Raw genomic sequence first — 24,465 nt, 5'->3', positions numbered from 1 at the left:
CTTTATTTTGCAATATTTTACTCGTATAAATGTATAGCGCCCATTATCGATGGATTGGAGCATCCCAAATAATGTTGCCCAGTGTTATGAGATGATTTCTTCTGCTCTTCTTGTGTCTTTAATCTGGTTCCAATACATCATGCTCAACATACCTCGATTTATCAACTATTGCCTCTATTCTCCACATCGTAATTTACAACACACGAGTTTATCTGACCATTTTAGCTGGCAGAATAGAAAACTTACGCTCTAGTTATTCCATACATAATGTTGTTTCAAATTATTTCTAGGCACATTCACTGAAAATAGATTTATGTTGCGTAGAAGTGAAAAACTCGCAAAAAACAAGTTATGCTAACATAAATTATGGTAAACCTGGTATGATTTATTAGTGTTTATTTTAGAAATTGTGCGATAGCACTGATGATAATTTCGTTACTGTTATAATTCTGATGATATTTACATTGCTGTCAGTAACAACATACAAATCCATTTTCTAGATACGAGTATCAGCACAAACTTTTAAAATGATTAGAACTAAAAAGATCCAAATAGAGAAACACAATTAAATGATAATGTTGTTATTAATGTGTATAAGGTGCTGCTATGCTGCAATAGGTTCAGCTTATTGAGTAACCAATCGTACTTAAGTTTGGGTTGCGTAACCCGATGAAATAATGGGGACTTTGAAAGAACTACGAGTAGAACAAATACAGTCTGTTGCTTTATCCACTGACAAGAAGTAGAAGAATATTGTAGGAAATAGTGGAAGGATTAGGCAGATAATGTTGTTATTAATGTGTATAAGGTGCTGCTATGCTGCAATAGGTTCAGCTTATTGAGTAACCAATCGTACTTAAGTTTGGGTTGTGTAACCCGATGAAATAATGGGGACTTTGAAAGAACTACGAGTAGAACAAATACAGTCTGTTGCTTTATCCACTGACAAGAAGTAGAAGAATATTGTAGGAAATAGTGGAAGGATTAGGCAGTTCAGTAAAATTGTAAGTGAATAAGGAAAAATGTAAATGAAATGTGTACTAGGAAGAGTCTCCAAGAGCTGAATACTACTTCCTTAAATCTTCTTTCAGAAAAAATTGTTCCTTGGAGTCCTTTCCAATCAAGGTTATAATTTTTATTGATCTATCTGTCTAATTTCATCACATTCTGGGACGATTAGGCAGTTCAGTAAAATTGTAAGTGAATAAGGAAAAATGTAAATGAAATTTGTACTAGGAAGAGTCTCCAAGAGCTGAATACTAATTCCTTAAATCTTCTCTCAGAAAAAATTGTTCCTTGGAGTCCTTTCCAATCAAGGTTATAATTTTTATTGATCTATCTGTCTAATTTCACCACATTCTGGGATTCCAAGAGCTGAATACTACTTCCTTAAATCTTCTTTCAGAAAAAATTGTTCCTTGGAGTCCTTTCCAATCAAGGTTATAATTTTTATTAATCTATCTGTCTAATTTCACCACATTCTGGGACCAGAATATCTTGAAATTTTCTAAGACTAGCTAGTCCTTGTTATTGCTTGAAGATTCCCAAGACTAGTCCTTGTTTCAATACACTTTTGACTCGATTTTCATTCCGGATTACTCATTATCTAGACGTCTATTTTTAGAAAGTGGTTTGACATCACTAAGAATATCTTGAAATTTTCTAAGACTAGCTAGTCCTTGTTATTGCTTGAAAATTCCCAAGACTAGTCCTTGTTTCAATACACTTTTGAATCGATTTTCATTCCGGATTACTCATTATCTAGACGTCTATTTTTAAAAAGTGGTTTGACATCACTCGGTTCAAGGCTGTATGCATTATGCACCTTAGCATACCTGTTCATTATAAGTGCAAGTATGACCAGCCATTATGGTAATGCCAAATACTGTTCCACCAATTTCACTTCAAATTTTGAAAACTGCCACTGCCTCAAAGTTGTCATACCTGTTCATTATAAGTGCAAGTATGACCAGCCATTATGGTAATGCCAAATACTGTTCCACCAATTTCACTTCAAATTTTGAAAAACTGCCACTGCCTCAAAGTTGTGGGGGAGTATACTATCGCGGTCTCTTCTTGGTTCAAGTTTCAAGAAATGTATTCTGGTAGGCACAACCAAATCTTGGATCCATCAGTCCATACAAACATAAATTAGTCACTGCTCTCAGTTCAATACGAATTTAGTGACTGCTCTTGCTCTCAGGTGAAGGTTTTGCAATTAAAATATTTGGAATGTAACTAGTAATTAGCTAATTAGGCATCAAGCTTGAAATGGATGTTTGATTTGTGTAACAGTTTGATGGTTATTAATAATATTAATGCGAATCTTGTTGGACCTAACAATCCCTTGTCTGTGTGTTGCTATTGAATTCGTAATAAGATGATTCAATTTGTTCAACGCTGCCACAATATTGTGATTGCATACAATGATTTGAATGGACACTTGAATGATTCTATTCTGTGGAGACTCGTGCTTATTCTCTTTGCATGATGTGCAAACTCGTGCGATATCAATCGGTGAGGATTTTATCCTTGGGAGTGTTTCTTATTTGTTCATATCGCATTGTACAGAAAATCTACCTACTTGAAAACAAACCTACCAAAGTACCAACTTATCAGACTCTTGAGTAAGATCTATATAGTTCCCTGAGCTACATCATACACAGAAAGACCACTCTGAAGCTTAGGTGTAAGGGCAACAGCCCCAAAAGATGGGTTAAGCGAATCCCTGAACTACTAATGAGGCATACCCACCCTATTCTGTGTATGGATTTTATGAACATCCTTTTCTGTGTACTGTGAATTCTACAGATCGAACTTTAAACACTTCTTTTGAAATCTTCTGAAGAAACAGAAAAATTCTTCATCGAACTTTTCTGGTTCTATACGTTTTTTATGGGCAAATTTTCATCAATTGCCGAAATGTTGACACTCTTGACATTTTCGCTGCTGTCCATTTTATTCTAACTTTTTATGTAGAAAACCAATGTGGATAGATCCCAGTTAGGGTCTCCAGATCAAATTTTTAAAGTTTCAAGAAATGTATTCTGGTAGGCACAACCAAATATTGGATCCATCAGTCCATACAAACATAAATTAGTCACTGCTCTCAGTTCATACGAATTTAGTGACTGCTCTTGCTCTCAGGTGAAGGTTTTGCAATTAAAATATTTGGAATGTAATTAGTAATTAGCTAATTAGGCATCAAGCTTGAAATGGATGTTTGATTTGTCTAACAGTTTGATGGTTATTAATGCGAATCATAATTGTGTGCAAACTCCTGCGATATCAATCGGTGAGGATTTTATCCTTGGGAGTGGTGTTTCTTATTTGTTCATATCGCATTGTACAGAAAATCTACCAACTTGAAAACAAACCTACCAAAGTACCAACTTATCAGACTCTTGAGTAAGATCTATAGTTCCCTGAGCTACATCATACACAGAAAGACCACTCTGAAGCTTAGGTGTAGGGGGAACAGCCCCAAAAGATGGGTTAAGCGAATCCCTGAACTACTAATAAGGCATACCCCCCATCCTATTCTGTGTATGGATTTTATGAACATCCTTTTCTGTGTTTTGTGAATTCTGCAGATCGAACTTTAAACACTTCAGAGGATTAGAGGTTCGTACCTTGTAATATTGGACTTATAAGTATTGGAATAGAATACGCCTCATTTTATTTTCTACAGATTGAACTTTAAACACTTCAGAGGAAAAAGTTCGTACCTACCTTGTAATATTGGACTTATAAGTATTGGAATAGAATACACCTCATTTTATTCTGCTAGAATGAGGACTGCTATTACAAATCACTCTGAAAGATCACTTTAGTCACGTGACACGGCACTGTGGTACGGTTCTGCTGAGTGGACAACCAGGGCTGATTTCCTCTCCAGTATATTGCTCTGGTATTGCAGGTACCACTAAGTAGTAATAGTAATATAACTCACGTGACACGGCACTGTGGTACGGTTCTGCTGAGTGGACAACCAGGGCTGATTTCCTCTCCAGTATATTGCTCTGGTATTACAGGTATCACTAAGTAGTAATATAGCTAATAATGAATGTAATAAACGAGTGCAATCAACAATCTCTCATTGCCATCCTAGAGAATATAACGTCATCAACCAATGTTGGTCCTTTTACCAATCCAAAACTGTTCAATTGAATATTATTCAAATCTCCACTATTACTGAGCATTACTACAAAAGTAAATTGATTTTTCTGGATGTATCCATATACGTTTAACATTGTAGCAGGTAGTTTGATGATCATTGGATCAATTTTGTTGTTATCGTTTTTCATTAGTCTAAATTTCCCCTGTCTTTCTGGATGTATCCATATACGTTTAACATTGTAGCAGGTAGTTTGATGATCATTGGATCAATTTTGTTGTTATCGTTTTTCATTAGTTTAAATTTCCCCTCAGGGCTGATTTCCTCTCCAGTATATTGCTCTGGTATTACAGGTACCACTAAGTAGTAATATAGCTATAATGAATGTAATAAACGAGTTCAATCAACAATCTCTCATTGTCATCCTAGAGAATATAACGTCATCAACCAATGTTGGTCCTTTTACCAATCCAAAACTGTTCAATAGAATATTATTCAAATCTCTGCTTCGTTACCACTACTACTGAGCATTACTACAAAAGTAAATTGATTTTTCTGGATGTATCCATATACGTTTACCATTGTAGCAGGTAGTTTGATGATCATTGGATCAATTTTGTTGTTATCGTTTTTCATTAGTCTCAATTTCCCCTGTCTTTTTCATTGTAAATATTTTAGGCATCCGTAAATCTTTTACTGTAAATCTAACTGATCTTTAATTGTTTCTGATTAGTATGTTTATTGACGCTTTCATTCGCACCTTGATTTACTCGAGTGAGTTGCGTTATCATTCAAATAATACGCGAGATTTTGCCTCCATTTTGTGTTTTCTCTTATCACGCTTCATTGCAGACGGCTCTCAAATCTAACTCTCCACACCTATCAACGTATTCTGTGATAAATCGCGCCATGAGTAAATCATTCAGCTGATTGGTTTGATCATTGGGGCGGTTCATAGATGATTTGCTTCAATCATTTCTCATTTCTTGGAGAAATACATCCAGGCCGATCCGAAATGAGCCTGACTGTTAACCCCACCTAGTGGTTAGTGGTTACTTGGCACTCATCCTCCTAAGTCATGTCTTGACCATTATTAATATTACATCTATCTTAGGAGTAGATAATGTACAGAGGATGGTAGAGATATCTTTTAAATGAATGATCTTTCAACTTGAAACCTCTCCACACCTATCAACGTATTCTGTGATAAATCGCGCCATGAGTAAATCATTCAGCTGATTGGTTTGATCATTGGGGCGGTTCATACATGATTTGCTTCAATCATTTCTCATTTCTTGGAGAAATACATGTAGGCTCATTTCGGGAGCCTAACTGTTAACCCCACCTAGTGGTTAGTGGTTACTTGGCACTCATCCTCCTAAGTCATGTCTTGAGCATTATTAATATTACATCTATCTTAGGAGTAGATAATGTACAAAGAATGGTAGAGATATCTTTTAAATGAATGATCTTTCAACTTGAAAATAACACGAAACTAAAGACCCATGTTGAACAAACTTAAATTAACATTGGCAAACAAGTATTTTTCTAGTAGAAATTAAATGATGAATATCACTATCAAATAGCTTATACTTACTACTTTATTGAAGTTATAACTTGAAACTAACACGAAACTAAAGACCCATGTTGAACAAACTTAAATTAACATTGGCAAACAAGTATTTTTCTAGTAGAAATTAAATGGTGAATATCACTATCAAATAGCTTATACTTACTACTTTATTGAAGTTATAATGTGTATTCAGGATTGTAGAAATCTGACTATTAAATATCCAGCTTCGTTTGTTTTCAATTATATTGTCAGTATATCTGTATTCAAAATCTTTAATTTATTTGCTTCCTTCATGTTAACATTCTACTGGTAACAAGTCCATTTCAATGGCTCCGTCAGGTTCTACGTGGGACTTTCCTTTTTGAGGCAGTATTTGGTGATTTGTTGATATTCACTTTAATTTTTCCTGCCTGGATGCCTCTTTGCATATTCATTTACAGCATTTTTTCTATCACACATTTCAACAAGTCCATCAAGTAACTTCTCAACCAGTCTGTTCCAGTGTTGCCTATCGTTACTCCAGAGTACACTGGTCATAACTATTTTTTCTATCACACATTTCAACAAGTCCATCAAGTAACTTCTCAACCAGTCTGTTCCAGTGTTGCCTATCGTTACTCCAGAGTACATTGGTCATAACTCATACCTCATACACCTTCCTTTGTTCATCAAGTAATTTCCTTAGGTTCTTCCCGAGCGAACAATAGACTCCACAAAGACCCTCAGAACTACAAGACATACTACAAGACAATGGTCATGCTATGAGCACGGGTTAGACATGCTATGATATTCTCCTTCCTAGCTTGCCTTGAGTTCGTCTTTACAATTACCACTCACTTCTGACTTACCATCTTGTCTCGTTCATACGAATTTAGTGACTGCTCTTGCTCTCAGGTGAAGGTTTTGCAATTAAAATATTTGGAATGTAATTAGTAATTAGCTAATTATTAGGCATCAAGCTTGAAATAGATGTTTGATTTGTCTAACAGTTTGATGGTTATTAATGCGAATCATAATTGTGTGCAAACTCGTGCGATATCAATCGGTGAGGATTTTATCCTTGGGAGTGTTTCTTATTTGTTCATATCGCATTGTACAGAAAATCTACCAACTTGAAAACAAACGTACCAAAGTACCAAGTTATCAGACTCTTGAGTAAGATCTATAGTTCCCTGAGCTACATCATACACAGAAAGACCACTCTGAAGCTTAGGTGTAGGGGTAACAGCCCCAAAAGATGGGTTAAGCGAATCCCTGAACTACTAATGAGGCATACCCATCCTATTCTGTGTATGGATTTTATGAACATCCTTTTCTGTGTACTGTGAATTCTACAGATCGAACTTTGAACACTTCAAAGGATCAGAGGAAAAAGTTCGTTTCTAATACTGAAAATTCTTCCTCTTTTGCCTCAGCTTTTAAATCCTTACCTTGTCCGAAGTCTTCTGGTGTGGTCTTCTTAGTTAGAAAAGGTTTGTGCTGGTGAAAACAATAATAATTATTCTTGGTTACTCACCAATATTGTACTTTCTACTGAAAATTCTTCCACTTTTGCCTCAGCTTTTAAATCCTTACCTTGTCCGAAGTCTTCTGGTGTGGTCTTCGTTCTCTTGATGCAGTGAAAATCGTAGGTAGTATTGCTAAATTGATCCACAGATCATCTTCACGTCTATTTTTTCCTATTCAATATTATTTTTTAATGTATTCTAATCCAATAATCCTCCATCAGCCGCCCATGTGTTCCGAAATACAAGTTACGCCCTATATTACGAGTGCTTATACTAGTTTCTACAAAGATTTCTCTTTATTAAGCTAATCGTAATCTCTATTTAAACCTCGATGTTCTTTTCTTCCAAGACATTTTACTTCCTGTAGGGCAATGTCATCATAAATTCGATTCCAACGATTACCTCAAGACCTCCAGGATTTTCTTGATCTTCACACAAATCATCTCGAGCTCTTTCTTCCAAGACATTTTACTTCCTGTAGGGCAATGTCATCATAAATTCGATTCCAACGATTACCTCAAGACCTCCAGGATTTTCTTGGTCTTCACACAAATCATCTCGAGCTCTCCTTAGAATGAATTTGTCAACATGTAAATGATGTACCACGATTACCTCAAGACCTCCAGGATTTTCTTGGTCTTCACACAAATCATCTCGAGCTCTCCTTAGAATGAATTTGTCAACATGTAAATGGTGTACCATCGTTGATGGCTCTATTTAGAGTTGTTGATTTTTTTGTTTTGCACTTTGTTTTTCAGATGGCGAGTGTGGGTTATTTTCTTTAGGTTATATTTTGTTACTTTCTCAAATTTTGAAATCTTCTGAAGAAACAGAAAAATTCTTCATCGAACTTTTCTGGTTCTATACGTTTTTTATGGGCAAATTTTCATCAATTGCAGAAATGTTGACTTTCTTGACATTTTCGCAGCTGTACATTTTATTCTAACTTTTTATGTAGAAAACCAATGTGGATAGATCCCAGTGGTTATGTATCTAGATCTCGTAGATTTATTCAGCCTAGTAGTTTGTTGCCATAGAAGATAAAGACTGAAGTCGATTTTGTGAAATTCTTACATTCATATCATCCAAGGAAATTTCGTGCTGTCTTTATAAATGTTGTGTGTACTTGTATGTACCCTACTAAATTGTCTACTCTGCAAGGGGATTCTTTTGAACCCGTATGGAGAAAAACGTACCGGAAGAAATATTGAGAAAGCAGAAATGTTGACACTCTTGACATTTTCGCTGCTGTCCATTTTATTCTAACTTTTTATGTAGAAAACCAATGTGGATAGATCCCAGTGGTTATGTATTTACATCTTGAAGATTTATTCAACCTAGTAGTTTGTTGCCATAGAAGATAAAGACTGAAGTCGATTTTGTGAAATTCTTACATTCCTATCATCCAAGGGAATTTCGTGCTGTCTTTATAAATGTTGTGTGTACTTGTATGTACCTTACTAAATTGTCTACTTTGCAAGGGGATTTTTTTGAACCCGTATGGAGAAACGTACCGGAAGAAATATTGAGAAATGTTGTAATTTGAAACCTTTCTGTATTTGACCGCACACACGGCATGAGGCCCAAACATCTTTTTCTCAAGCAATCCTCGTTGAAATGTCTTGGAGTGAGGCTGTGTAGTATGATCTGTTACTTCCTTACCTTAGGGGCCTTTATCTATTTTGATGAAAAGGACATGGGACTTGAACCAGTAATGTGTACGTTAGATTGTTGGACCTGTTACTTCCTTACCTTAGGGGCCTTTATCTATTTTGATGAAAAGGACATGGGACTTGAACCAGTAATGTGTACGTTAGATTGTTGGATCTAACAATCCCTTGTCTGTGTTTGCTATTGAATTCGTAATAAGATGATTCAATTTGTTCAACGCTGCCACAATATTGTGATTGCATACAATGATTTGAATGGACACTTGAATGATTCTATTCTGTGGAGACTCGTGCTTATTCTCTTTGCATGATGATGTACAGGATGTTTGATTTGTCTAACAGTTTGATGGTTATTAATGCGAATCATAATTGTGTGCAAACTCCTGCGATATCAATCGGTGAGGATTTCATCCTTGGGAGTGTTTCTTATTTGTTCATATCGCATTGTACAGAAAATCTACCAACATGAAAACAAAGGTATCGAATTATCAACTTAACAGACTCTCGAGTAAGATTTGAAGTTCCTTGAACTACATCAAACACAGAAAGACCAGTCTTAGGTGTAGAGGCAACAGCCCCAGATGGGTTAAGCATGAATCCCTGAACTACTAATTTGGCATACCCAACCTATTCTGTGTGTATTTTATGGACGTCCTACTCTGAGCTTTCTGAAATCTGCGGATCAAACTTTAAACACTTTTCAGGGAAAAGTTCGTACCTTGTAATACTGGACTACAAGTATTAGAATAGAATATATTTATACTGCTAGAATGAGGACTGCTATTACAAATCACGCTGAAAGATCACTTTAGTCACGTGACACGGCACTGTGATACGGTTCTGCTGAGTGGACAACCAGGGCTGATTTCCTCTCCAGTATATTGCTCTGGTATTACAGGTACCACTAAGTAGTAATATAGCTATAATGAATGTAATAAACGAGTGCAATCAACAATCTCTCATTGCCATCCCAGAGAATATAACGTCATCAACCAATGTTGGTCCTTTTATCAATCCAAAACTGTTCAATTGAATATTATTCAAATCTCTGCTTCGTTACCACTACTACTGAGCATTACTACAAAAGTAAATTGATTTTTCTGGATGTATCCCATCACACCACGGGATAATGCTGGTTTTGATTATTAATGCTGTTTTCCTAATGCTATTATTGTGGCTAGTCAACTGTTTGTGGGTTTCCATGAGCAAATTATCTGCAATTCTGCATGGAAGTAGGAATTTGTTTGCTGATATTTTCATAAGAAATGTATTTGTAAGGATTTGTAAAATGAGTAGAAAAAAGTAATGAAATAAAGGATTTTTTCAACATTTAAAATTTTATTGTCTTTTTAAATTCCGGCTGCAGTGAATTAATTATATGGTTTTTCTGCCTGATCTTAGCCAATACTTTATCAAACAAAAGGAATAATTGAAGTATTGACAAAAGTAACCAATGTAAACAATTGTTTTTGTTTGGTCGACACTACAATTGTTGAACAAAAGCAATTGATCGACAGTAATAATTGTAAGTACAGTACTCGAGTAATTATTGTTTTTTCATTTTCATATACAGGGTGTAAGTAATGTTTTTTTTATCACTTTTTTTATAATTTGATGAAAAAAAGATGGTTTTTAATGTATCACTGGTTCGGTAGAGTCTAAAACCCTTATGGAAGTTCCCATTTTAACACTGAAGCAACTGCCAGTGTGATGGACATTTGTTAGGACTATAAATGCCCCAAGAATCCCATTACATCAACAGAGCATTGTTTTCTCGTCAATGGTCCTCGTGCATTTTCCTGTCCTCACAAGAGCCAGGTCAAGTTTCACTTGGTAACTATAAATGCCCCAAGAATCCCATTACATCAACAGAGCATTGTTTTCTCGTCAATGGTCCTCGTGCATTTTCCTGTCCTCAAGAGCCAGGTCAAGTTTCACTTGGTATGTTTTGCGGTTTGATTGGGTAGTAGATTTACATCATTTACTTGAAGATTTAGATTGAGTGTGACATTTTGTGATCTCCGGATTCAATTATTGCATGTCGGGCTTTTTTCGAATGAATACATATTTTACATTTGTGGAACCTTTTTGGCATCGTTATGTTCATCAGTATTAATTCAATCATATTATTAGTACTAGGCTTAATCATAGCCTATACGAGAGCACAGGTATAGAACTTTCTAGGTTATGTTACTCCACGAGTTCCATGTTCTTCATTATAATTTGCACCAATGTAAACAATGGAATAAAAAATGACGTTTGATCATTGGGGCGGTTCATACATGATTTGCTTCAATCATTTCTCATTTCTTGGAGAAATACATGTAGGCTCATTTCGGGAGCCTGACTGTTAACCCCACCAAGTGGTTAGTGGTTACTTGGCACTCATCCTCCTAAGTCATGTCTTGACCATTATTAATATTACTTCTATCTTAGGAGTAGATAATGTACAGAGAATGGTAGAGATATCTTCTAAATGAATGATCTTTCAACTTGAAAATAACACGAAACTAAAGACCCATGTTGAACAAACTTAAATTAACATTGGCAAACAAGTATTTTTCTAGTAGAAATTAAATGATGAATATCACTATCAAATAGCATATACTTACTACTTTATTGAAGTTATAGACTAACACGAAACTAAAGACCCATGTTGAACAAACTTAAATTAACATTGGCAAACAAGTATTTTTCTAGTAGAAATTAAATGATGAATGTCACTATCAAATAGCATATACTTAATTACTACTTTATTGAAGTTATAATGTGTATTTAGGATTGTAGAAATCTGACTATTAAATATCCAGCTTTGTTTGTTTTCAATTATATTGTCAGTATATCTGTATTCAAAATCTTTAATTTATTTGCTTCCTTCATGTTAACATTCTACTGGTAACAAGTCCATTTCAATAGCTCCGTCAGGTTGTACAAGGGACTTTCCTTTTTGAGGCAGTATGTGGTGATTTGTTGATATTCACTTTAATTTTTCCTTCCTGGATGCCTCTTTGCATATTCATTTACATCACACATTTCAACAAGTCCATCAAGTAGGTAACTTCTCAACCAGTCTGTTCCAGTGTAGCCTATCGTTACTCCAGAGTACATTGGTCATACCATACCTCATACACCTTCCTTAGCTCATCAAGTCATTTCCTTAGGTACTTCCCGAGCGAACAATAGACTCCACAAAGACCCTCAGAACTACAAGACATACTACAAGACAATGGTCATGCTATGAGCACGGGTTAGACATGCTATGATATTCTCCTTCCTAGCTTGCCTTGAGTTCGTCTTTACAATTACCACTCACTTCTGACTTACCATCTTGTCTAACCATTCTCGTTTAACTTCTTAGCAACGTGATAACTCTAAATTATTTCTTTGACTTGATATTTTTTAATTTAATTAATGTTTATTAACATTTTTGCTTTCCTTTTTAAAAGTCCTTACATCGGTCTAGTTTTGATTAGATAAAAAAGTTATCTGGTGTTTTTTAGTTTCATTTCCAATTTTCCAGTCAGTTGTCTTGGTGAATTTTTTTTAGGTGCTATAACTGAATAACTTTTGAATTTTTTTCCATGTCCTAATCTAAACTGCGGATTTTCTCTGTTAATTAAAATCCATTATTAATTTTGAAAAATCTAATACCACCTCTGTATCTGCTGTTGTAGGTACTTCAATAAATATAAATATCTTCTTTTGAAAATGATGGCAAAGCTTCAAAAATAATTTTAACTTCTCGGTTGGTGCAGAAAAGTGCGCGCGGTGTTGTAATTTTTTGATTTTTGAATCTGTATCTGCTGTTGTAGGTACTTCAATAAATATAAATATCTTCTTTTGAAAATGATGGCAAAGCTTCAAAAATAATTTTAACTTCTTGGTTGGTGCAGAAAAGTGCGCGCGGTGTTGTATTTTTTTTTGATTTTTGAATTATTATTTTTTTCGTTCAATGACTTTTTGGTAACGTGACTGGCTGCATAGATGTTTTATTACTTGTGTTTTCTACTGCTGCTCATCTTTTTAATCTGTTTCTTTTTCCCGATTTTCAAAGAGAAAGTCTTGGCGATACTGCAGACATGATCTGGAAAGGTAATGTGCTTTTCTTTTAATTCATTTAAGTTTAAACCGTGTAAGTATTGTTTTTTACTTCCCTTGTGAATTAACTTTCTTTCCATTTTAGTTACATATGTAGGTACTTTGTGTTATACTGGAATCGGAATGATTTTTAACATAATCTCAAGTGGTACGAAACTCGTCCCATTTCGAGTTTCGACTGCCCTTCAGAATTTCAATAAGTAGTTCTAGAAATGATTCAGTACATATTGTGTTCATACTTTTCTTTTAATTCATTTAAGTTTAAACCGTGTATTGTTTTTTACTTCCCTTGTGAATTAACTCTCTTTCCATTTTAGTTACATAGGTACTTTGTGTTATACTGGAATCGGAATGATTGTTACCATAATCTCAAGTGGTACGAAACTCGTCCCATTTCGAGTTTCGACTGCCCTTCAGAATTTCAATGAGTAGTTCTAGAAATGATTCAGTACATATTGTGTTCATGATTATATTTCTCTTATTTGATTTACCACCTTTCGAAATCAACAGGAATGTTTTAAATATCTTGGAACTTCGCACGAGTTCCTTTGCAAGCTTTGTTAACTTTCGGCCTAAGTTTTTCCGTTTTGAACATGGAATGTTTCGGTTAGGGATTGTGATTTCATTCTCCCTTGTTAGTAACTCAACATACGAGTTGGCAATTCAGAATACAACACTAATTATGGTGTATAGAAATGATGGGCCATCAAATAGTTTTTCCGTTTTGAACATGGAATGTTTCGGTTAGGGATTGTGATTTCATTCTCCCTTGTTAGTAACTCAACATACGAGTTGGCAATAAAATTCAGAATACAACACTAATTATGGTGTATAGAAATGATGGGCCATCAAACCCCAAACCTGACTCAATGACTCATTCTCTCCAACCTAATGGACAAACTACTTCCACTACTTGACAATCCTGTTAGAGAGGATGAGGATAACGTCAAAGGGGAAGGTGTAAAACAACAATAAAACAATACCCAGCAGCCTAAATAGAGGTATACCAAACCATAATGACAATGATGTTGAAGATAATAATAACAAACTACTTCCACTACTTGACAATCCTGTTAGAGAGGATGAGGATAACGTCAAAGTGGAAGGTGTAAAACAACAATAAAACAATACCTAGCAGCCTAAATAGAGGTATACCAAACCATAATGACAATGATGTTGAAGATGATAATAATAATGATGGTAATAACAATATAGAAAAAAATAACAATAATAATTCTGATTGATATCCGGTGTCATAGACCGGATACTATCACGTGTATTCCCGACTAGATGGAACTTCTAATGTATTATCGCTATCACATCACTGAAAACACTGTGATACCATTGAAAACACTGAGGACAGATTTTGTTTTGAAATCTTTGAATGGTTTCATTTTCTCTATGAATGACCAAATTTCCTCTTGTTTTTAGTTTTGAATATGGCCTAGGTCATTGTCTAATTAGAAACGTATAATTCACATCACTGAAAACACTGTGATACCATTGAAAACACTGAGGACAGATTTTGTTTTGAAATCTTTGAATGGTTTCATTTTCTCTATGAGAAAATTTTTGTTCACTGAATTGGTGGATGTGACAAATTCCCTTCGTATTGGATGTAATGAACCTTATGCTAACATTATTGGTGGATGTGACAAAAGAGATGTAGTGGATGTGGCAAAACTCCCACAGTATAGATATGATTACAACATAATTATGTATCTGGTACTCTGGTAGAATCATATAATGTAGCTACCAATTAGAAGTGAGTTACGAAATGATTCAGTCGACGAGAATTTAGTAGTTGAAAATTTTTGTTCAATGAATTGGTGGATGTGACAAATTCCCTTCTTATTGGATGTAATGAACCTTATGCTAACATTATTGGTGGATGTGACAAAATGCCAATGAGTTATCTTTGAAAATTTCAAGCACTAAAATTAGCGGTGATAAATTTGGGAGATTATTTTTTGCCCTTTTGGTATAGTGTGTATTTGCAGCATTTCATCTATGAATTCTTGATGTGTTTTAGCTGTCTTATCAAGCGTTGACTCATTTCACTGGGAAAATGTCATCAAACAAAGGAATGGAGCGTTCAGCTCCTCAAATCCTTTCTTGTATCGTTTTTCCCGTACTGTGATAAATTTGGGAGATTATTTTTTGCCCTTTTGGTATAGTGTGTATTTGAAGCATTTCATCTCTGAATTCTTGATGTGTTTTAGCTATCTTATCAAGCGTTGACTCATTTCACTGGGAAAATGCATGTTGAAGTATGTTGTCATCAAACAAAGGAATGGAGGTGATAAATTTGGGAGATTATTTTTTGCCCTTTTGGTATAGTGTGTATTTGAAGCATTTCATCTCTGAATTCTTGATGTGTTTTAGCTGTCTTATCAAGTGTTGACTCATTTCACTGGGAAAATGCATGTTGAAGTACATATGTTGTCATCAAACAAAGGAATGGAGCGTTCAGCTCCTCAAATCCCTTCTTGTATCGTTTTTCCCGTACCCAATTTGGTTTGATTTCGTGATGTGTTGAACCTAGCCATGATGGCATGCAGAGTCACTCCTGTAGTCACCATCATAGAACAGAAAGAATTAGAATTTGATTTACATTTACGATCTGGTCATAGTCACAATATTCGCGAGGCTTGTGAACAACAAATGAATTTTCAACAATTTTCCAACTTGTAAACATTGTTATCTCCAGAGACACTTCAGCCTGAGCCGCCCCAGGCCAGTACAAAACTAATGGCATGTAGAGACCAAGAACATGAGAGAAAACCTCTCAACCGAAGATCCGCCATTTAAAACGAAATATACAGACTTGAAAATTTGTTTTTTATTCAAAATCCTTTTACAGAATGGAAAAATAAAATCGTAAACTCCATCATGTGACTTGATGGTAATTTATGTCCAGATAATGGACTTTGAGAATCAACAAGGTGTGTTCATATACTGGTTGATGAGAGGGGCAGAGTTTTGGACACTGCACAAAACTGGCGTGGTAAATAATATGTTGATTAGAGGCACTAGAAATAAAGTGAACAGAATAATATTGAATAAATTTAAAGAGTGGTATACGAGTATTTAGCTATAGGATTGTCTTCATAGTAATGCGCTTATCTTGTTTACATGGCTCAGAATTTACATATATGAGAATGAGAATAAAGCGAACAGGGGAACCAGTTTCAATTACATAGGTATTTTGGATCTAGATTTACCTTGGTCAATTAAAAAGTCCCCTGAGATTTCTATAAAATAGCAATCCATTTTGAAAATTGAGGAAAAGAAAATCAAGGAATAGAAAATGGATACAGGCAAATTCTATTGGACCATAAACTTGGAAAACTAATGCAATGTGGGAATCCAGTTTAATTGTTTAGAATTAAATAAAAAATAAATATCCTCTTTTAAAGTAAATAGAAAAATATACTCATCAACTCAAACGAGCCACATTTGACACAGATGTAAAATTTCAAACTGATAAGAGACATTTCAAAATGATTTTTCTCAAAATAATATGTACTTATCACGAAAATTAATATAGGACGCCATTGTGTAATCTAGCAACATATTTCAAACTCAAACGAGCCACATTTGACACAGATGTAAAATTTCAAACTGATAAGAGACATTTCAAAATGATTTTTCTCAAAATAATATGTACTTATCACGAAAAATTCTATTGGACCATAAACTTGGAAAACCAATGCAATGTGGGAATCCAGTTTAATTGTTTAGAATTGAATAAAAAATAAATATCCTCTTTTAAAGTAAATAGAAAAATATACTCATCAACTCAAACGAGCCACATTTGACACAGATGTAAAATTTCAAACTGATAAGAGACATTTCAAAATGATTTTTCTCAAAATAATATGTACTACTTATCACGAAAATTAATATAGGACGCCATTGTGTAATCTAGCAACATATTTCAAACTGTCTCTCCATCTCCTGTCGAATTCTTGGAAAATTTGCGGCACTCTTCATTGTATTCTTTATCAGAAGTTTTGGTACCGAAACAGGCATAAAAGTTCTATATGGTTCGTTAGACACATATGACGTTGGGCAATTGTCAGGATGTTAAGCAATTGACAGAGTCATTAGTTTTTCTAAGGAGAGATGTTGTATTAAGGTTGTTGACTGTTGTAATGCTCGTACATCATATTTCAAACTGTCTCTCCATCTCCTGTCGAATTCTTGGAAAATTTGCGGCACTCTTCATTGTATTCTTTATCAGAAGTTTTGGTATCGAAACAGGCATAAAAGTTCTATATGGTTCGTTAGACACATTTGACGTTGGGCAATTGTCAGGATGTTTAGCAATTGACAGAGTCATTAGTTTTTCTAAGGAGAGATGTTGTATTAAGGTTGTTGATTGTTGTAATGCTCGTACATAAGTTCAACATTTTTGACTTGCAACATGTTTTCCTAGAATGATTTCAATGGAGCCCTTATCAATACATTTCAGTAAATGACGCTATCGATGTTCCTCAAATCATCTTACTTTACTCAATTCATTGTCATACTTTCATTCATAAGGTATCCACCATCATTTGACGTTGGGCAATTGTCAGGATGTTTAGCAATTGACAGAGTCATTAGTTTTTCTAAGGAGAGATGTTGTATTAAGGTTGTTGACTGTTGTAATGCTCGTACATAAGTTCAACATTTTTGACTTGCAACACGTTTTCCTAGAATGATTTCAATGGAGCCCTTATCAATACATTTCAGTAAATGACGCTATCGATGTTCCTAAAATCATCTTACTTTACTCAATTCATTATTGGTGGATGTGGCAAAATGCCAATAGTATTGTGATGTAGTGGATGTGGCAAAACTCCCACAGTATAGAGATGATTATTGGTGTATGTGGCAAAATGCCAATAGTATTGTGATGTAGTGGATGTGGCAAAACTCCCACAGTATAGCAATTTGTAAACTCCAGCAAGATTCAAGTTCAACCCGAATGGCCTAGAAACATTCACAATAATGATCGGACTATTGTTTTCATCAAGGGAATCATCATGAAGAACAGCACTGATGACCAATAGTATTGTGATGTAGTGGATGTGGCAAAACTCCCACAGCATAGAGATGATAATTGGTGGATGTGGCAAAATGCCAATAGTATTGTGATGTAGTGGATGTGGCAAAACTCCCACAGTATCGAGATGATTATTGGTGGATGTGGCAAAATACCAATAGTATTGTGATGTAGTGGATGTGGCAAAACTCCCACAGTATAGAGATGATTATTGGTGGATGTGACAATTTCCCTTTATATTGAATGTCTAACCCTCATCATCCTGTTAGCTACCCCGAGCTCCATGTTAAGTTTTACCAATAAACTCCATGTTACCATTACCTTTTGGTGGATGTAGCAAAATTCCAATCGTTTTGGTATGTAACAGTATTGCAACACGTTTTCCTAGAATGATTTCAATGGAGCCCTTATCAATACATTTCAGTAAATGACGCTATCGATGTTCCTAAAATCATCTGTCATACTTTCATTCATAAGGTATCCACCAAGTTAGTCCTACTCTTGTTCTCACACGCAATTTGTAAACTCCAGCAAGATTCAAGTTCAACCCGAATGGCCTAGAAACATTCACAATAATGATCGGACTATTGTTTTCATCAAGAGAATCATCATGAAGAACAGCACTGATGTTAACGGCATGGGAAGCCAGGAGTCCTAGAACTTTGTACCTAGACACTGAAATCTCAGCTGAACATAGCGCAAAACCAGAGCTTATTACAAGTGTATTGTTAGTTGCTATTGAAAATACAATTTGTACCTAGACACTGAAATCTCAGCTGAACATAGCGCAAAACCAGAGCTTATTACAAGTGTATTGTTAGTTGCTATTGAAAATACAACGAAGAACATTCTCATACGCATCATGTTATTACTGGCATCTAGCATGGTACAATGTACACCTCTTGTAATGTCGAAGTTGTTATTGGAACTTCATAAGGCCAATCTGGGACTAATCTGACTGAAGGCATTTGTTTTGAAATCATCCACAATGTTCTATGGGACTAATCTGACTGAAGACATTTGTTTTGAAATCATCCACAATGTTCTGTGAATTTGCTACCGCTCCAGGAAATGGTCATTATGGAGTGATGTAGTGGATGTGGCAAAACTCCCACAGCATAGAGATGATAATTGGTGGATGTGGCAAAATGCCAATAGTATTGTGATGTAGTGTATGTGGCAAAACTCCCACAGTATAGAGATGATTATTGGTGGATGTGACAAATTCCCTTTATATTGAATGTCTAATGAACTGAACTCCATGTTATGTTTTACCAATGAACTCCATGTTACCATTACCTTTTGGTGGATGTAGCAAAATTCCCATCGTTTTGGTATGTAACAGTGTTGGTGGATGTGACTGGGTTCCCTTTTAGGTCCGAGCATTTGATGTAATTAAAAAACGAGCAACTTCGATTTATCTATTGTCTATTAGTTTGAATCTGCACTACGTACATAGGATCTGGATTTTGTAATTAAAGTAAATTAAATAATGATTTTCTCTCTCGTTCTTTTGGTCCACCTCTATAATGTTTTCTCTCTCTCTCACCGACTGGCTCATTAATTTATGCACTAGCCAATAAGAACCTCTAGCTTGGACACGATAGTAAAACCAAACGTAATGGTTGGTAAGGTATGTTTGCTGAGATGCATTTTATAGACAAATAAATTATGTCATTATGGCAGGTAATGTACATTGAAGAGAATTATGGAAAATCATACAGTACACATCACACCACGGGATAATGCTGGTTTTGATTATTAATGCTGTTTTCCTAATGCTATTATTGTGGCTAGTCAACTGTTTGTGGGTTTCCATGAGCAAATTATCTGCAATTCTGCATGGAAGTAGGAATTTGCTTGCTGATATTTTCATAAGAAATGTATTTGTAAGGATTTGTAAAATGAGTAGAAAAAAGTAATGAAATAAAGGATTTTTTCAACATTTAAAATTTTATTGTCTTTTTAAATTCCGGCTGCAATGAATTAATTATATGCTTTTTCTGCCTGATCTTAGCCAATAATTTATCAAACAAAAGGACTAATTGAGGTATTAACAAAAGTAACCAATGTAAACAATTGTTTTTGTTTTGTCGACACTACAATTGTTGAACAAAAGCAATTGATCGACAGTAATAATTGAATTTTGACTTTTGAATTTTTTTCCATGTCCTAATCTAAACTGCGGATTTTCTCTGTTAATTAAAATCCATTATTAATTTTGAAAAATCTAATACCACCTCTGTATCTGCTGTTGTAGGTACTTCAATAAATATAAATATCTTCTTTTGAAAATGATGGCAAAGCTTCAAAAATAATTTTAACTTCTTGGTTGGTGCAGAAAAGTGCGCGCGGTGTTGTATTTTTTTTTGATTTTTGAATTATTATTTTTTTCGTTCAATGACTTTTTGGTAACGTGACTGGCTGCATAGATGTTTTATTACTTGTGTTTTCTACTGCTGCTCATCTTTTTAATCTGTTTCTTTTTCCCGATTTTCAAAGAGAAAGTCTTGGCGATACTGCAGACATGATCTGGAAAGGTAATGTGCTTTTCTTTTAATTCATTTAAGTTTAAACCGTGTATTGTTTTTTACTTCCCTTGTGAATTAACTTTCTTTCCATTTTAGTTACATAGGTACTTTGTGTTATACTGGAATCGGAATGATTTTTACCATAATCTCAAGTGGTACGAAACTCGTCCCATTTCGAGTTTCGACTGCCCTTCAGAATTTCAATAAGTAGTTCTAGAAATGATTCAGTACATATTGTGTTCATGATTATATTTCTCTTATTTGATTTACCACCTTTCGAAATCAACAGGAATGTTTTAAATATCTTGGAACTTCGCACGAGTTCCTTTGCAAGCTTTCTTAACTTTCGGCCTAAAAAAAACCAAGTGCATTCATTGGTTGCAGAATAATCTTATGAAATCCTTTCAACAACATAAAAACTCGAGTGAAATGTTGCAAGTCGGGTTTTTCAAGTTGAGTTTTCCGTTAGGGAAGACCTTTCTTCTTGTGCTCTCTTTTTGTTAGAATTATGTTTTTTACCATCTGTTTCGTAGCGGGGTGGAGTTGATGAGATTCAAGTTTTTCTTTTCAAGTGCTCGAATTACTCTCGTGCCCCAAAACAATAGCCCAAGATTTGTGAGGAGGCTTTTGTGTGCTTTTGTCCTCAAAAGACAGAACACACTCGCCGAAACCTCCCCCCGGAAGCACCGTTGAGGACGCCATTTTGTTTTGGAAGTACAATGCTAGACATTACACCTGGAGATCTTGGAGAAGCGGTCTGACAAATCTTAACTTCGGCGGCTCTCCAATGATCCCCTTGGGATTTCCTTTTGTCCTCAAAAGACAGAACACACTCGCCGAAACCTCCCCCCGGAAGCACCGTTGAGGACGCCATTTTGTTTTGGAAGTACAATGTTAGACATTACACCTGGAGATCTTGGAGAAGCGGTCTGACAAATCTTAACTTCGGCGGCTCTCCAATGATCCCCCTGGGATTTTGAAACCTCCCCCCGGAAGCACCGTTGAGGACGCCATTTTGTTTTGGAAGTACAATGCCAGACATTACACCTGGAGATCTTGGAGAAGCAGTCTGACAAATCTTAACTTCGGCGGCTCTCCAATGATCCCCTTGGCATTTCGACTTTTTGTTGTAGCTGCATTTCTACTAGGTTATCTTTTTCCTTGCGTTTTGTTAGTTAGAAAAGGTTTGTGCTGGTGAAAACAATAATAATTATTCTTGGTTACTCACCAATATTGTACTTTCTTCCTTGCGTTTTGTTAGTTAGAAAAGGTTTGTGCTGGTGAAAACAATAATAATTATTCTTGGTTACTCACCAATATTGTACTTTCTAATACTGAAAATTCTTCCTCTTTTGCCTCAGCTTTTAAATCCTTACCTTGTCCGAAGTCTTCTGGTGTGGTCTTCACGTATAATTACTCGTACTTCGTATACATATGTACACAACATAATTATGTATCTGGTACTCTGGTAGAATCATATAATGTAGCTACCAGTTAGAAGTGAGTTACGAAATGATTCAGTCAACGAGAATTTAATAGTTGAAAATTTTTGTTCACTGAATTGGTGGATGTGACAAATTCCCTTCTTATTGGATGTAATGAACCTTATGCTAACATTATTGTGACAAAACGCCAATTACCGCCAATAGTATTGTGATTTAGTGGATGTGGCAAAACTCCCACAGTATAGAGATGATTATTGGTGGATGTGGCAAAATGCCAATAGTATTGTGATGTAGTGGATGTGGCAAAATGCCAATAGTATTGTGATGTAGTGGATGTGGCAAAACTCCCACAGTATAGAGATGATTATTGGTGGATGTGACAAATTCCCTTCTTATTGGATGTAATTAACCTTATGCTAACATTATTGGTGGATGTGACGAAACGCCAATAGTATTGTGATGTAGTGGATGTGGCAAAATGTCAATAGTATTGTGATGTAGTGGATGTGGCAAAATGTCAATAGTATTGTGATGTAGTGGATGTGGCAAAATGTCAATAGTATTGTGATGTAGTGGATGTGGCAAAATGTCAATAGTATTGTGATGTAGTGGATGTGGCAAAATGTCAATAGTATTGTGATGTAGTGGATGTGGCAAAATGTCAATAGTATTGTGATGTAGTGGATGTGGCAAAATGTCAATAGTATTGTGATGTAGTGGATGTGGCAAAATGTCAATAGTATTGTGATGTAGTGGATGTGGCAAAATGTCAATAGTATTGTGATGTAGTGGATGTGGCAAAAATTTCGTGCTGTCTTTATAAAATATTGTTGTGTACTTGTATGTACCTTACTAAATTGTCTACTCTGCAAGGGGATTCTTTTGAACCGTATGGGAAACGTACCGGAAGAGAATATTGAGAAATGTTGTAATTTGAAACCTTTCTGTATTTGACCGCACACACGGCATGAGGCCCAAACATCTTTTTCTCAAGCAATCCTCGTTGAAATGTCTTGGAGTGAGGCTGTGTAGTATGATCTGTTACTTCCTTACCTTAGGGGCCTTTATCTATTTTGATGAAAAGGACATGGGACTTGAACCAGTAATGTGTACGTTAGATTGTTGGACCTAACAATCCCTTGTCTGTGTTTGCTATTGAATTCGTAATAAGATGATTCAATTTGTTCAACGCTGCCACAATATTGTGATTGCATACAATGATTTGAATGGACACTTGAATGATTCTATTCTGTGGAGACTCGTGCTTATTCTTTTTGCATGATGATGTACAATGTACATTGTACAATTACCTTATCTTTTGGGTTAGGACTATAAATGCCCCAAGAATCCCATTACATCAACAGAGCATTGTTTTCTCGTCAATGGTCCTCGTGCATTTTCCTGTCCTCAAGAGCCAACTTGGTATGTTTTGCGGTTTGATTGGGTAGTAGATGTACATCATTTACTTGAAGATTTAGATTGAGTGTGACAGTTTGTGATCTCCGGATTCAATTATTGCATGTCGGGCTCTTTTCGAATGAATACATATTTTACATTTGTGGAACCTTATTGGCATCGTTGTGTTCATCAGTATCAATTAATTCAATCATATTATTAGTATTAGTACTAGGCTTGTATGTTTTGCGGTTTGATTGGGTAGTAGATTTACATCATTTACTTGAAGATTTAGATTGAGTGTGACATTTTGTGATCTCCGGATTCATTTATTCCAAGTCGGGCTCTCTTCGAATGAATATATATTTTACATTTGTGGAACCTTATTGGCATCGTTATGTTCATCAGTATCAATTAATTCAATCATATTATTAGTATTAGTACTAGGCTTAATCATAGCCTATACGAGAGCACAGGTATAGAACTTTCTAGTTTATGATACTCCACGAGTTCCATGTTCTTCATTATAATTTGCACCAATCTAAACAATGGAATAAAAAATGACTATAGGTACTCTTTTATCTGAAACAAATGTACAATCTGTGTAGGAGTGACCGTATCTCGTTGTGATTGGTGGAGGACTGGCCACTTGATGTATACTAGCTACAGGCCAAACTAATCAGTATACTACTGTTAATCATGATGCTATTATCTCTGCAGACAGTTTCCTGTCCTGACGAAAACAATTTGAACGAGCGATTCTCAACCTCTCCTTGACTCACTAAAAAAGTGTAAAAGTTCGCTGGTTTTTTGGTAGAACCAAAAAATGATACTGCCCGGACAGAAAGTTTCACTTTAATTGACGAAACTTACCATTTTAAATTACTGTTCTTCATAAAACTCGCCATTTGATCATGGAACCTTGGTTCTAGATCTGTAATTTAGGAACGGCTTCAGCTCAAACTCAAATGTCACTCTCATTTTCAGATATGTTCATAATTATCAGACCGAGATTCATTCTTCTTATCAAATTATCACGTCAGATAACGCGCAAAATCGACTGCTGACCGATAAT

The 24,465-nt window shown here is 35.3% G+C and overlaps 2 protein-coding genes across 2 annotated transcripts in view; one reads left to right on the top strand and one right to left on the bottom strand.

The window, feature by feature from the left end:
• Positions 1 to 24,465, top strand: part of LOC103510132 (ETS-like protein pointed) — a gene marked incomplete at its 5' end in the record, with an annotated part of 69,214 nt that overhangs the window by 1,059 nt on the left and 43,690 nt on the right. The window lies entirely within an intron of this gene.
• LOC103510129 (60S ribosomal protein L10a-like) overlaps positions 15,389 to 24,465 on the bottom strand; it is a 73,140-nt gene continuing 64,063 nt past the window's right edge. The window contains exon 8 of the mRNA XM_008474774.3: positions 15,389 to 15,535. The gene's annotated coding sequence lies outside the window, so the exon portion shown is untranslated. The remainder of the gene's footprint in view (positions 15,536 to 24,465) is intronic.

Source organism: Diaphorina citri, unplaced genomic scaffold (genome assembly GCF_000475195.1).
Source record: "Diaphorina citri unplaced genomic scaffold, Diaci psyllid genome assembly version 1.1 scaffold562, whole genome shotgun sequence".
Lineage (NCBI taxonomy): Eukaryota > Metazoa > Arthropoda > Insecta > Hemiptera > Psyllidae > Diaphorina > Diaphorina citri.
Note: the sequence above shows the minus strand (reverse complement) of the source record. Positions and strands in the feature narration are given on the sequence as shown.